At 40.6% G+C, this 14906-nt stretch overlaps 1 pseudogene; it reads left to right on the forward strand.

Annotated features, from left to right (window-relative positions):
* The first annotated feature begins 1538 nt into the window (after positions 1 to 1538).
* On the forward strand, positions 1539 to 9807 carry LOC147904318 (uncharacterized; annotated as a pseudogene).
* Positions 9808 to 14906: the final 5099 nt, after the last annotated feature.

Here is a 14906-nt window from a genome sequence, read left to right on the forward strand (position 1 = left end):
AGAAACTCTCTTTATCTTTTTTTCCTTTATGATTTCACAATCATCGAGCTTCACAACAAACTTCACAACTCCTTTACATTCTTCAAAATGTGATATTGTAGAACTCAACCATAAGTCTCTGCAATTATTCAAGATCTACAATAATATTATTCCAAGCATTATATGTAGTGCTTCCCTTTTCACTTTCATATACACTTTCGAGATGAAAGTACTATCCAATAAACTTATCAATTTCTTGGTTGAGATGACCTTGTTCCTTCCATACTTGTGCTAGTGTTGGTAACAACACACGTTTTATCCGTTGATCTGTTAATGTTGATGACACAACTCTAAATACTGAAGCATATCCCTTTCTGCTTGCTCCGCTCACAACAAGAGCCTCTTGAATTTTCGTGACATCAGCTTTACTTTTTGATACAAAGTCTTCAAGCACTTCACGTTTTACCTCAGGAATTAAATTAGGATAAAAGTTTTCTTTCTCATGTCCTAAAGTTTCCCTGCAATAAGTAAACTTTGCAATCTTAGAGATTTTCTTGCAAGACAGACACATACATACAAATACAATGGCTAAACAAGATGTCCTCTTACCTTGCTTTTTGTAATCTGTGATTACATCCTCCAGTGCCAGCTTTCAATTCCGCAATTTTTCGAATTCTCTTGCTTCATTGTCTCTCACCAAGAATGATTCTCTTCATTCTTTCTCTCCTTAGCTCATTCTTTGTCGTTGAATGCTCTTCGATTTCCCTTTGCAACTGCTCTTTCAAGTCTGAATTTATCGACATTTCTTGTTCCTTCTCCGTTCTTTCTCGGACATACAATGTCTTGTACATTTTTTAAGTTGAATATTGAGTAAAAATGTATCCATACATTCCATTGTTCCCATCACCCACAAACTTTAATAGCATTGTCAGATTAGAAAATGGAGGGCTCGAATTTCTCAATGGACATTTTGGGTAAATATGTCTGTCGCACCACAAGTCAATATGTTGGGAACTTGCTCTTCTCATGTTTTCCTTTTGCTCAGCATTCACAAGCGGAACCTTTCCTCTTTTTTCTATAGCGGTGCATATTTTTCTTCTAAATCAATATGTAAATGGTGTAGTTGCTTCTTTTGAGGTTCTTCTTCAACAGCATGGTTGCACACAGCCATTTCATGAGGGTTGGTTCTTCATCTTGTCTGCTTTTTATAAAACTCGTCTAATCTTTTGCGGTAACCATTCAAATATTTGAAAACAAACAGATTAGCGATGGAGTGATGGGTTCTTTATGAGAGGCCGTCGTCGAAAGAGATGCGGGATCTATATGGAGAGAGAATCTATATGGAGAGTTTAATGTAGCGTCTTCTCAATTATTTGAAAGGACTTTTTTATTCCTCCTTGGACTGACACAGCTGTGGTCTAAAACTGACATATATCTGTATTTTATTGCTTTTTATACATTCTAGAAGAGAGATAAAAGAGAAAATAGCGAATTTCTTATAGGGCCCCAAAATGAGCTCCCTTTTTTCCTAATGATGCTCTTCATGTGGAGTAGGAAAAATGGCATGTTGCCTAAGGGAGGAATCATTTACTACAAGTATAGTGTCTGTAAAGATATTTAAGGATGTCCAAGTTGGAACCATAGTTGATGGAAAAAAGAAAAAAAGAAAAGTTCTTTCATTTAAAGAGATGTAATGCAGGGAGCTTTTGGTAATGTTTAAGGACCACTTGAACAAGTTTATAAAGAATAACTTTGTCTATAGATGGTAGGTAGAGCAATTTAAGGAGTGTCTTGTTCACTTCCGTGAAGAAGTGGTGGTATCTGTTGTGAATTTTGCAAAAAACTACACTTTCAAAGAAAAAAATGAGATCCAATCCATGCATTGTCACTCCAACCAAGTTACAATCTTTGTCCAAATTACATATGTGGGTATTGTGGGCATCGTCCACAAATACTATCACTTTTATATATCTGATGATAGGATGCATGACACTCTTTTTGTTCAGCATTTCTTTATGCTCCATTATAAATGGCTAAAAGATCAAGGCATTCATGTCAATGAACATTGGGTGTGGTTACATGGAGCAACCTCACAGTTCAAAGCAAAGAGGCCTTTTTACTTAGTTGCTCGATATGACACAATGACAGAAATGAAAATGACACAATGTTTTTGGTTCAAGACATGGAAAGGGTGAACACGATGGTGCAGGTGCTATTCTTAAAAGGCATCTCACTCATGAGAAGCTAAAGCCAAATGGTGCAAAGCTCCAATGTGCAAAGGAAGTGGTGCTATTTCTAAGAGAGACATTGTTCGAAGGGGTTGATGCCACATACCCCTCAAAGGCTCAACCCATTACCCGAGTGTTTTGGGAAGTCAAGGAACAGCTATCCTTATCTACACTAGTTCGTGGCTCAGTTAGTATGCCACCTTAGTTAGTTGAGTTTGGTTTGAGACCCACATATAGGGTTCTTCTATTTCTTTGTACTAGAGTTCTTTTGGCTTTCACAACTAAGAAGAGGAAAACTGTTTTCAGCCTCCACCTTTGTGTGTATTCCCCCATTGTGCTTGTGAGAAAGCCTCAATTGAGACTCCTTCCCTCTCTCCCACTATCTTCACATGGTATTAGAGCCTTGTTCGTGGTAAAGAGCTCAAGAAAGCAAACCAAGTTTGCAGTGTCCTGGTAAGAGGACTAGTGTTGCTTTCCTTTTTCAAGTTTGGGAGCAAATCTCTGCAGGTAGCACAGCCGGAAGTGCAAGAGTGCACTCTCTCAGATTGAGACGCCCTTCGCAGTGTGGCGAGAGGGCATTATATGCTACAAGATAGGGCAAAGCCCTGGGTGACTTTATTTTCCTGATTCGAGGTCATTTCGGGGCCCGTTTTGGAGGCGGAAGTTCTCTGCAGGCACTCAGAAAAAGACCCTGTTTTTGCTGTGCGACCACTGTTCTGTAGGTCGGTGAAAAGTTGCCACAGAAATTGCATTGTATGCCTGTGCGCAGAGATATTGGGAGTTGCAGAATGATCCTTGTTGCCTGTTGATGCAAAATCGTCACTAGGAAGTGACTGTGTGGTCAAAAACCACTTTTATCAGGTTTGCAGATTTGCCCTTGTGAGGCAGGAGCTGTGTTTTTTGCAGTGACAGAATATTTTGCAGTGTTCTGTAATGGCGTCTGATTCTTTTTCACAGATTGTCACTGAAAAGCTTGACAAGAACAAATTCCAAGCATGGAAGTTTAGAATGACCAATTTCCTTATGGGAAAAGGCTACTGGGAGTTCATTACAGGAAATGAAGAAGAACCAGTTCTTCCTAATGTTCCCAATCAACAGCAAATGCAGGCATTTAAAGGATGGCATGAGAGAGCCAGAAAAGTTATGTACTAGCTGTCTATCAGTGTTTTGGACTCCATGATTGTGCATATTCAGGATGCAAGTACGCCAAAGGTGGCATGGGATACTTTGGCTAAAATGTACAGCACAAATATGCAAGCCAGGAAAATGCAGCTCAAGTAGGAGCTGCACAATGTGCAGAGAGAAAATATGAGCATCAATGACTACCACATGAAGGTGAAGAAAATTGCGGATGCACTTGCTTCCATTGGGTCGCTAGTGAATGATGACGATTTAGTTTCTGTGACCTTGAATGGTCTAGGAAAGGATTCCGGACATCCATTGCCGTCCGTGAAAAATTTCCTGATTTTGAGGAGTTGATTGCTCTTCTAATTTCTGAAGAGCAGAGAAATGGTGGTGCATCTTCTTCAGGAGGAACCTCAAAAGAAACTGTCTTCTACTCAAATGCTGGAAGGGGTAGAGGTAGAGGTAGAGGAGGCTGATCTGGAGGCCATGGTAGAAATCAGAATATGCAGCAAACGCAAGAAAACCAGTCGTATGCAGGAGGACGTGGTAACTCTAGAGGCAGGGGGAGCCAAAGAGGCCGTGGTGGATGGCAGAGAGGCCAAAATGCAAACAGCAATATTGAATGCTACTATTGTGGCAAAATGGGTCATATGGCTAAGGACTGCTATAAAAAGCAGAATGACATTATGAATGGAAAATTGCAGCAAGGCAATTATGCATCTTCTAGTAGGCAGGGTGATGACAGAAATGAGCATCTATTTATGGTGCAGCATATGACCAATTCTGTGACAAGTGCTAAAGAACAAAATGCGGTGTGGTATGTTGACTCAGGTGCGTCAAACCACATGACAGGTCATGCAGAATAGATGCAAGATGCAAGGAAAATGGAAAAGCCAGGATTTGTGGAGACTGGTGATGATACTGCACATCCTATTGTGCAGATTGGTAAAATTCCTTTGTCTATGCAGGATGGGAAAAAGAAATACCTGTTCGATGTATTTCATGTCCCGAACATCACCAAGAACCTGGTTTCTATTGGTCAAACGGTTGATCAGGGCTTGTAGGTCAGATTTAATCCTCATGGATGCTTTGTTGAGGATATGAAAAATAACGGTCGCTTGATAGCAAAAGGAAAGAAGAAGGGCAGGATGTTTACGTTGGATGCGGACATGCCTGAATTGAGTGCAACAATGTTTGCACATGGGACCGGTGTAGTTGCAAATATTGATATCTGGCACAAACGCATTGGTCATGTTAATATACAGCGACTTAAATCAATGCAAGCCCAAAATATTATTGCAGGATTGCCTAAATTCAAGGTTGCAGAAATGCACAAGTTTTGTGAAGCCTGTCAATTTGGGAAACAGGCAAGGAAACCTTTTCCTAGGCATGTTCAAGACAGTAAAAAGCCATTGGAATTAATCCACTCTGATGTGTGGACTACTAAAGCTGCATCTATTGGAGGCTGTCACTATTTTGTCACATTTATTGATGACTTCAGCAGAAAACTTTGGGTGTATTTTATGAAAAAGAAAAGTGAAGTGTTTGGGCACTTCAAAGCTTTCAAAGCTATGGTTGAAAAAGAAACAGGCCTGCAAATAAAATGCCTAAGGTTAGATGGAGGGGGAGAGTACCTCTCAAATGAGTTTGCAAGGTTCTTGCAGGAGCATGGTATAAAGCAGCAATATTCATGCAGTCATACCCCATAGCAAAATGGAATTGCAGAAAGGAAAAACAGGCATATTGGAGAGGTATCTCGGGCCATGCTAAATGAAAAAGATCTACCACATTATTATAGGGCTGAAGCAGTTGCTACAGCAGTTTATATAATGAACAGGACTCCCACTGCAGCAATACATGGCATGATGCCAGAGGAGATGTATACTGGTAGGAAACCAGATATTTCTCATTTGAAAATTTTTGGTTGCATTGCCTATGTCCATGTGCCAGATTACTTGAGGTCCAAGTTGGATCCAAAAGCTAAGAAGTGCATCTTTATTGGTTATTCTCTGCAGCAGAAAGGGTATAGATGCTATAACCCTTCTACTCGTAAGTTTACAGTGAGCAGAGATGTTGTTTTTGATGAGATGAGCAGTTGGTATAAACCAGTAAATGTGATGATTGATGTAGATGCACAAAATGGTAATGCTGCACAAAATTCATAGCAGCAATCACACAATATCAATGGACCTATAGTGTCATCTAGCAGTGGTTCACATACTCTGCCATGGACAGGCAGATTGAGATCAAGAGAATCTCCTCAAAGCAATGCAGAGAGTGGTATGCAGGTATCACGAAAAGGAAAAGAGAAGGTAGATCATGTTTGATGTGAATGCAAGTCACTCTTATGTGGATGGTGAATCCAGTGGCTCAGAGCAGAGCATTGATGATGAGTTGGGTATTCCTTCTATTGTTACACCTGGAGTAAGGAAGACCATGGATGTTTTGAGAGCACCTGGAAGTGAGCCTATTTTGCGCAGGTCTACTAGGGTTAGGTATCCTATGGATAGGCTGAAATATGATGGATTTATAGCCATTCACTATGCCTATATGGTCAAAGTGATACAAGAACCAGAACCCACTTCTTTTGAGCAAGCCATGGGAAAATGGGAGAAAGCCATGGATGAAGAAATGGATGCCTTGGATGCAAATACTACATGGGAATTGGTGCCTTTGCCTAAAGACAAGAATGCAATTGGCTGTAAGTGGGTTTATAAGATCAAGCACAATGCAGATGGTTCTGTGAATAGATACAAGGCAAGATTACTTGTCAAGGGGTATGCACAGACATATGGCATTGATTATGAAGAAACTTTCAGCCCGATTGCAAGGATGGCAACCGTAAGAGTAGCCATTGCTATGGCTGTATCAAAGGGATGGTCTTTATATCAGATGGATGTAAAGAATGCCTTCTTGCATGGTGATTTGCAAGAAGAGGTCTTTATGGAGCAGCCAGCAGGTTATGTTCATGCTATTCATCCTGAGTTTGTTTGCAGGTTGACGAAATCCTTGTATGGCTTGAAGCAAGCACCTAGAGCATGGTCTGACAAGATAGGACACTATCTTGTCACTATTGGCTTTCAGATTTCCAAGGCAGATTTCTCACTCTATGTGAGAAAAACAGAGAAAGGGATTATGCTACTTGTCATTTATGTTGATGATTTGATCATCACAGGTGATAGTGATGAAGATATCCTTCATGTGAAAATGCTATTGAAGCAGAAGTTTGAGATGAAGGATTTGGAAGAGCTACATTATTTCTTGGGCATTGAGGTGATTAGATCACCAAGTGGGATACAGCTCTTGTAGAGGCAGTATGGACTAGACATGCTGTCCAAATATGGGATGACAGGCTGTAAGCCTATTTTAGTTCCTTTGGAGCAGAATGTGAAGCTGAGTGCAGATGCAGGTGAGCTTCTGGAAGAGCCTACTATGTATAGATGCATAGTAGGAAGTTTGATTTACATGACTATTACCAGGCCAGATTTGAGCTATGCTATTGGGTTGGTAAGTCAGTTTATGCAGGCTCCAAAGAAACCGCATTTGGATGCGGCTAGACGCATACTCAGGTATGTGAAGTCCACATTGCAGTATGGACTATTCTATGAGGCTGGGGTTCAGATACAGCTGCATGGATACACTGATGCTGATTGGGCTGGTAGTATTTCTGATAGACGATCTACGAGTGGATATGTGTTCTCTTTTGGGAGTGTTGCAATCACCTGGAGCAATAAGAAACAGCCTATAGTTGCCTTGTCGAGCACAAAGGCTCAGTACAAGGGTGCAACAATGGTTGCATGTGAGGTAGCTTGGTTGCATAAGCTACTTTATGATATGCATCAGTCTACAGATGGGCCAATTGTCATTTATTGTGACAACATGAGTAGTATACACTTGGCAAATAACCCAGTCTATCATGTTAGAACAAAGCACATTGAGGTGCATTATCACTATGTGCAGGAGAAGGTTTTACTAGGTCTTATTGATCTAGTTTATGTCAGCACAGAGGATCAGGTAGCTGACATATTCACGAAGGCATTGGGCACAGAGAAGCTGTGCAAGTTCAGAGACCTGCTTGGTGTGCAGGAATCGGGATTAAGCTCGAGGGGGAGTGTTGAGATATCGAGCTCCACTCGCGATATGCCAGGGTGACCGTTGTGCATTTATGTCACCGACTTGTTAGCTACAGATGCGGTTGGTACACCACCCATGAATAATAGCTGGATGACAGCTATCCTTATCTACACTAGTTCGTGGCTCAGTTAGTATGCCACCTTAGTTAGTTGAGTTTGGTTTGAGACCCACATATAGGGTTCTTCTATTTCTTTGTACTAGAGTTCTTTTGGCTTTCACAACTAAGAAGAGGAAAACTGTTTTCAGCCTCCACCTTTGTGTGTATTCCCCCATTGTGCTTGTGAGAAAGCCTCAAGTGAGACTCCTTCCCTCTCTCCCACTATCTTCACATAACCATGCAACACAAACTTTTAGTTGATAGAATACTAAAAAAGCACCATTTACTCATGTATAAGTGAAATACATTGCCTTGGATCACATAGTCCCCAGATTGTATCCAAATTATGTATGGTGGTAGCTACCACCTATTATGTTGGTAGTTGCCACCTGGAAAACATTATGCTCTCTATTGTGGTGGTAGCTACCACCTGTTATGTTGGTAGTTACCACCTAGTACACAGTGTGCTCTCTATTGTGGTGGTAGCTACCTACAACTAGACCACTAGCAACCACTTGGCATAAATTCAGCTCTCTATTATGATGGTATCCACTAGCTAATTAACTGATTCACTAAGTCAAACCCCTTCCAAAAAAATTATGTACGCAAACAATCCTAAGATTCTATTTTAATCAATTGTGCACAACCATTCAACACATGCTTTCTTTAAGAGAATAGTAAAGACCACACGGTTGATAGAATACTAAAAAAGGGGTAAGTCAAAACATCGAGCGACTGCGTTTGAGCGAGCCCCCAAAGTTCAAGCGATGCTTATGAGGAACTTTGTCTAAACCCATAGGAGCAATAAATTTTTACTAAAAATGGTTGAATCTACATGACACTATTACAGATTATTTTTAATTATCTTTTGTATGATTCTTGGCAACTTACAAAGATTAAACTTACTATTGGATAACTCATAAATCCATGCAAGTCAGCAATCATTAAATAAATACCAAAGGGAAAATTCTTGGCAACATACAAAGAGAAAACCTATTATTCGATAAATAATAAATACATTCAAGTTAGCAATCATTCAATAGATACAAAATGGGAAATGCTACAATGTCTGCACCTTGAGGTGATCACTTAGAATTATGTAAGGTAGTATGTGAGTTGAATGGGTTTCTTTATTTTATGGAGCTACATACATGGCAACAATAGTCCTACCGATGATATATAAGCTCCTCCTAGCAAAATGCCTCACAAACAGCTATTTGTAGCTCATCGATTTTTATGCTACCAGCATGATTTGATCCATTTTGTACACAAAATGATCACATGAATAAAATGTTTAAACTATGGAACTAATAAATTATTGATCACCTTATGACCATGATGATGCTAACTAAATATGGATCACCTTCATATGTCCTTGACCATGTATACACCTCTAGGATGGAGGGAGGAAACCAAGGACCCAAACTTTAAATGAGAAAAATCCATGGTCATAATTAAATATAGAGTTTGATAAGGTCCGACTCTCATGAAACAAAGATAAGTATAAACTTTCTAAATATCTAGAATTTTGACACTTTAACATGATAAATGTATTCATTCATATCATTTCGATCGTTTTGACTACAAATATGACCATATTTGGAGTTTTATTGACTAAGTTATGGCCCAAATAAAATTGGCAAGAGGAGCCTCCCAAGAGGCCGCGATATCGCGGCCTCTAGGGAGAATCCTCCTCCCATTATTTTTTTGCCTTGAAAATGGAAATTGCACAAGAAAAACACATACTTTGATCCCTTTCTTCCACCCCTCCATCGTTGACCCTTGAAAAGAACATTTTCAGAAATTGTTGTTTGTTTATAAGACAATTGATTACTCACATAATATCATGGGTAGGACAACAAACGTAAAAATAAGCAATGCATGCTACTTTTTGAACATAAAACATCACACTAGAATGTCAAAATTTATGAAATTGCTCGCTCGAACCATCGCCTCACTCGAATTCTAGTAATCCTCCTAAAAAAGCACCATTTATTCATGTATAAGTCATCGGTGGGATATTACAAAGCCAAAAGTAGCCATAGTCTTTTGATAGAGACTTTTTGTTTTACAACACTAGCTTCATACAGAAACAACTAGGAAGGCAAGCATTTTTTGGCCTTGGAAGTAGCACCACCTTCCCTTGCATCTTGACCAGTGTCATTCTTCATGGTAGGTTCAATTGTCATGGTGGTTTCTCCTGCAAGAATAATCAATTCCATGAAGGTTCAATTGTCATGGTAGTTTCTCCTGCAAGAATAATCAATTAGTAATTGGAGAGAACACGTCCATCATTACCAAAGAAAGAAAAAGGCCAACTGAATTCACATCTTCTAAACTTCCATTTCGTTGTTTTTGGAAACAATGTCAAGGTCTCTGCAAGTGTAGTCTCCCCTCGCTTCTATTTCCCAATTTTTAACCAACAGGTGTCTTCTCAAAAATTTGAGGGACCCCGTCACTTATATCTCCCAAATTTGAACCACCAAGTGTCTTTGTCACATTGTCTCTCATGTCGGTAGGAGAAATTGGATTTCGTGCATCCACTTCTACTCGCTCCATTTCACTAGAAGTATGACGGGCATCTGCCTTGTCCAAAGAATCCAGCTCAATTGAAGGGATGTCATTTCTCAAATTTTTGAGAAAATCAAGCAAATCTCCATCAACAATAGCAGTATTGACCGATTCACCCACTGCCAGATAGCCAAAAACAAAAGATGTAAGGACTACTTCAAGTAACATGTGTATACATTCACTCATGTTGTTAAAAAGAAAGAGGGAATAACCCGTCATGTCTTATACCATTATGAGGACCCTCATCAACAACAGTGATTTTCAGCTCACAACTTTCTTTTTTAGGTGTCTGCAAATCTGCAATCATGAAGATAGTTGTGAGACATGGAATGGAAAAGTATCACACGAGGTAACCGTTAGAAACAAATCTACTTGCCAACCAAATCAAAAGTATGAATGTAGCAATGTCATTATAGGCGGCTAAAACTATATACAAAATCCAACACCGTGAAGAGGTACCTACAAAAGGAGTTTTAGCTACCACTATGTTGTAGTAGCCATCTATCCACCATGTGGTGGACAGTAGGTAGATACCTATTCCATGGAGTAGTGACATAGCTATCTATCCACCATGTAGTACCTACCACCACGTGGTGGACAGTAGTAGGTAGCTACCTATTCCATGGAGTAGCTACCATTGTGACATATCTATCTATCCACCATGAAGTTGCTACCATGTTGACCACTACTTCTTAAGTTGTAGCTATCTATGGACCATGTGGAAGGTACCAGACGTGAATTCATAGCTACATATCCACCATGAGGAGCTACCATTGTGTTGTATCCATCTATCCACACCACCATGTGGTGGACAACAAGTAGCTACCTATTCCATGGAGTAGCTACCACTACCAGACGTCAAGTCATAGCTATGCATCCACCACGAGGTAGCTACCACTGTGCCATAGCCATCTATTCACCATGTGGTGGACAACAGGTAGCTCCCCATTCCATGGAGTAGCTACCACTGTGTTGTAGCTATGTATCCACCATATTGTACCTACCATGGTGTTGTAGCCACCATGAGGTAGCTACAATGGTGACCATTACTGCTTAATTTGTATTTATCTATGCACCATGTGGAAGGTACCAGATGTCGTCATAGCTATGTATCCACCATGAGGTAGCTACCACTATGTTGTAGCCATCTATCCACCATGTGGTGGGTAGCAGGTAGCTCCCTATTCCATGGAGTAGCTACCACTATTAGATGTCAAGTCATAGCTATGTATCCACCATGAGGTAGCTACCACTGTGTTGTAGCCATCTATCCCCCATGTGGTGGACAACGGGTAGCTCCCTATTCCATGGAGTAGCTACCACTGTGTTGTAGCTATGTATCCACCATTGTAGTACCTACCATGGTGTTGTAGCCACCATGGTGACCACTGCTCCTTAAGTCATACCTAGCTATGCACCATGTGGGAGGTACCAGACGTCAAGTCATAGCTATGTATCCACCATGAGGTAGCTACCACTATGTTGTAGCCATTTATCCACCATGTGGTGGATAGCAAGTAGCTACCTATTCCATGGAGTAGCTATCCACTATCATAGCTATGTATCCACCATGTAGTACCTACCATGGTGTTGTAGCCACCATGACGTATCTACCATGGTGACCACTACTCGTTAATTTGTAGCTATCTATGCACCACGTGGAAGTTACCAGATGTCAAGTCACACCTATGTATTGAGCATGAGGTAGCTACCATGGTGTTGTAGCCATCTGGTGTGTGTTAGCTAGCACTTGTGGGAGGGCATGGTAGGTAGCATTTGGTGGGAAGGTAGACAACCCCCAGATTTTTGCTACTACCATACACTATGTTGTAGCTATCTATGATGTATTGTAGCTACCAATTCGTGTCTGGCAACAATTGCTAGTAGCAGATTGCTAAGTACATGCCACCTAGTATGTGAAATTCAACATTTGTGGTATGGCTTAGTAAGGATTATTTGGTGGGAAGGTAGCGACCCTCCAATGCTTGGTAGCTACTATAAAAATGGAAAGGCCTATTAGGTAGCACATGCCATATAATTAGATAGCTACAACTTCATAGGCATGCACCTTGAACCTCATAGGTATATAGGTAAAATAGACATAATTAGATCATGTAGGATACAAAACACAAATTCAAGTTGGATGATTTGTGAACATACCCTGATGAAATCTTTCGTACGATGTGTCACAATTATCAAAGAGCACTAACGATCGTATCTTTAGTGTAATTATTTGGCTGCATTGTTTGTCCATACAGTGGTCCAAGCTAGCAGCACGGTGTGCAAAACAAGATATGTGGTATGCATGCTTTCATGGAAGCAAGAACATGCATAATGCTTTGGCATCATACATCAGCAATGCACAAGCTATACAAATATAACATGAATCATATGTGTAAGCATTAGGTGGTGTAACACTCAACAAAATAGGAATTTTGTTCCCTACATGTTTTTTACAAACTCCATCTAGGCTTCTGCACACATTACTGTCATGTCTTTTAGGTTGAACTCTACTTGAGCCCTCCCCAAGAACTATCAAGTGTCTCAATGGTCAATGCCAACCGCTCAATTGTTTTCTTCAATTTGTCCATCTTGATTACATCAGCTATCATAGCACTCTCCTCCACTTGCAAGGCAGCCTTAGCAGTCTCCAATTCTGCCAATTCTGCCATAAAAGTATCTACGAGTGCTCTCACACCCTCATCACGATGCATATCCTCCTTGTGTGCCTCAAGTGTCTTCACCACCTCATTTTGTTCTAATAGTGCTGAGGAATGCATTTTGGAAACTTGGACCAGCACACTATCCAAGTTTGCAAGAGGCAAGGCATCAAAAAATTTATTCTTCGACCTTAGGAAATCCCCTACCTCAACTGGCATACCCTTCATTCGACAAGAGTTAGGAGGTGCCTCCATAGAGTGGAAAGCTACCCACCTCTGCCGCTTCAGCATCAGCTTTCCAGGTTCCATATTTGCAAGTATGCTCTCAGAGAAAGATGGCCAATCAACTGGCCCCTTTAGATGTTCAAATAGAAACCCCCTTGCAAATGATTTTGTGACCTCCAAACCATAATTCCCAAGAGGTTCTTGGTACATAGATGTAAATAAAGTATAGAATTTTGCCCAAAACTCTAGCCTCACGGTTGACCTTGGCACCTCTCTTGGGCACAACATCAAAATAGACCAACCAATCTTGCATAGTGAAATCATCCTCGCCAAGGAGTTGTGCATCTTGTCCATTGTCACAGAGGTTGTATACCTCATGCGCTTGGGCAGAATATTTTTTCCTCTTGAATGCCACATACGGAGGATGCCATTGATTCATATGCTCAAACACACATAGGGAGAAGAAGGCATGTTGTGAGAAGGTGCATGCATTTTCTCTAAAAGAAAGATGCTATCATGCATGAAGAAAATCGTGCAACCCAAATTTGAAACCTCACTGAAGTCCCTAGACTATGTGAAGATAGTGGGAGAGAGGGAAGGAATCTCACTTGCAGCTTTCTCACATACACAATGGGGGAATACACACATAGGTGGAGGCTGAAAACAGTTTTTCCTCTTCTTAGTTGTGAAAGACAAAAGAACTCTAGTACAAAGAAATAGAAGAACCCTATATGTGGGCTCAAACCAAACTCAACTAACTAAGGTGGCATACTAACTGAGCCACGAACTAGAGTAGATAAGGATAGCTATCATCTAGCTATTATTCGTGGGTGGTGTACCAACCGCATTTGCAGCTAACAAGTCGATGACATAAATACACAATGATCACCCTGGCATATCACGAGTGGAGCTCAATATCTCAACACTCCCCCTCGAGCTTATTAGTCCCAATTCTTGCACACCAATCAGGTCTCTGAACTTGCACAGCTTCTCTGCACCTAATGCCTTCGTGAATATGTCAGCGACTTGATCCTTTGCATTGACATAAACTAGATCAATAAGACCTAGTAAAACCTTCTCCTGCACATAGTGATAATGCACCTCAATGTGCTTTGTTCTAGCATGATAGACTGGGTTATTTGCCAAGTGTATACTGCTCATGTTGTCACAATAAATGACAATTGGCCCATCTGTAGACTGATGCATATCATAAAGTAGCTTATGCAACCAAGCTACCTCACATGCAACCATTGTTGCACCCTTGTACTCAGCCTTTGTGCTCGACAAGGCAACTGTAGGCTGTTTCTTGTTGCTCCAGGTGATTGCAACACTCCCAAAAGAGAACACATATCCACTGGTAGATCATCCATCAGAAGTACTACCAGCCCAATTAGTATCAGTGTATCCATGCAACTGTATCTAAACCCAAGCCTCATAAAATAGTCCATACTGCAATGTGGACTGCACATACCTGAGTATGCATCTAGCCGCATCCAAATGCGGTTTCCTTGGAGCCTGCATAAACTGACTTACCAATCCAATAGCTTAAATCTGGCCTGGTAATAGTTATATAAATCAGACATCCTACTATGCGTCTGTACATAGTAGGGTCTTCTAGAAGCTCACCTGCATCTATGCTCAGCTTCACATTCTGCTCCAAAGGAACTAAAATAGGCTTACAGCCTGTCATCCCATATTTCGATAGCATGTCCAATCCATACTACCTCTGCAAGAGCTGTATCCCACTTGGTGATCTAATCACCTCAATGCCCAAGAAATAACGTAGGTCTCCCAAATCCTTCATCTCAAACTTCTGCTTCAATAGCATTTTCACATGAAGGATATCTTCATCACTATCACCTGTGAGATCAAATCATCAACATAAAT

This window comes from Dipteris shenzhenensis, chromosome 2 (assembly GCF_047967505.1).
Source record: "Dipteris shenzhenensis isolate YYH24624 ecotype China chromosome 2, Dip_SZ_1.0, whole genome shotgun sequence".
Taxonomy (NCBI): domain Eukaryota; kingdom Viridiplantae; phylum Streptophyta; class Polypodiopsida; order Gleicheniales; family Dipteridaceae; genus Dipteris; species Dipteris shenzhenensis.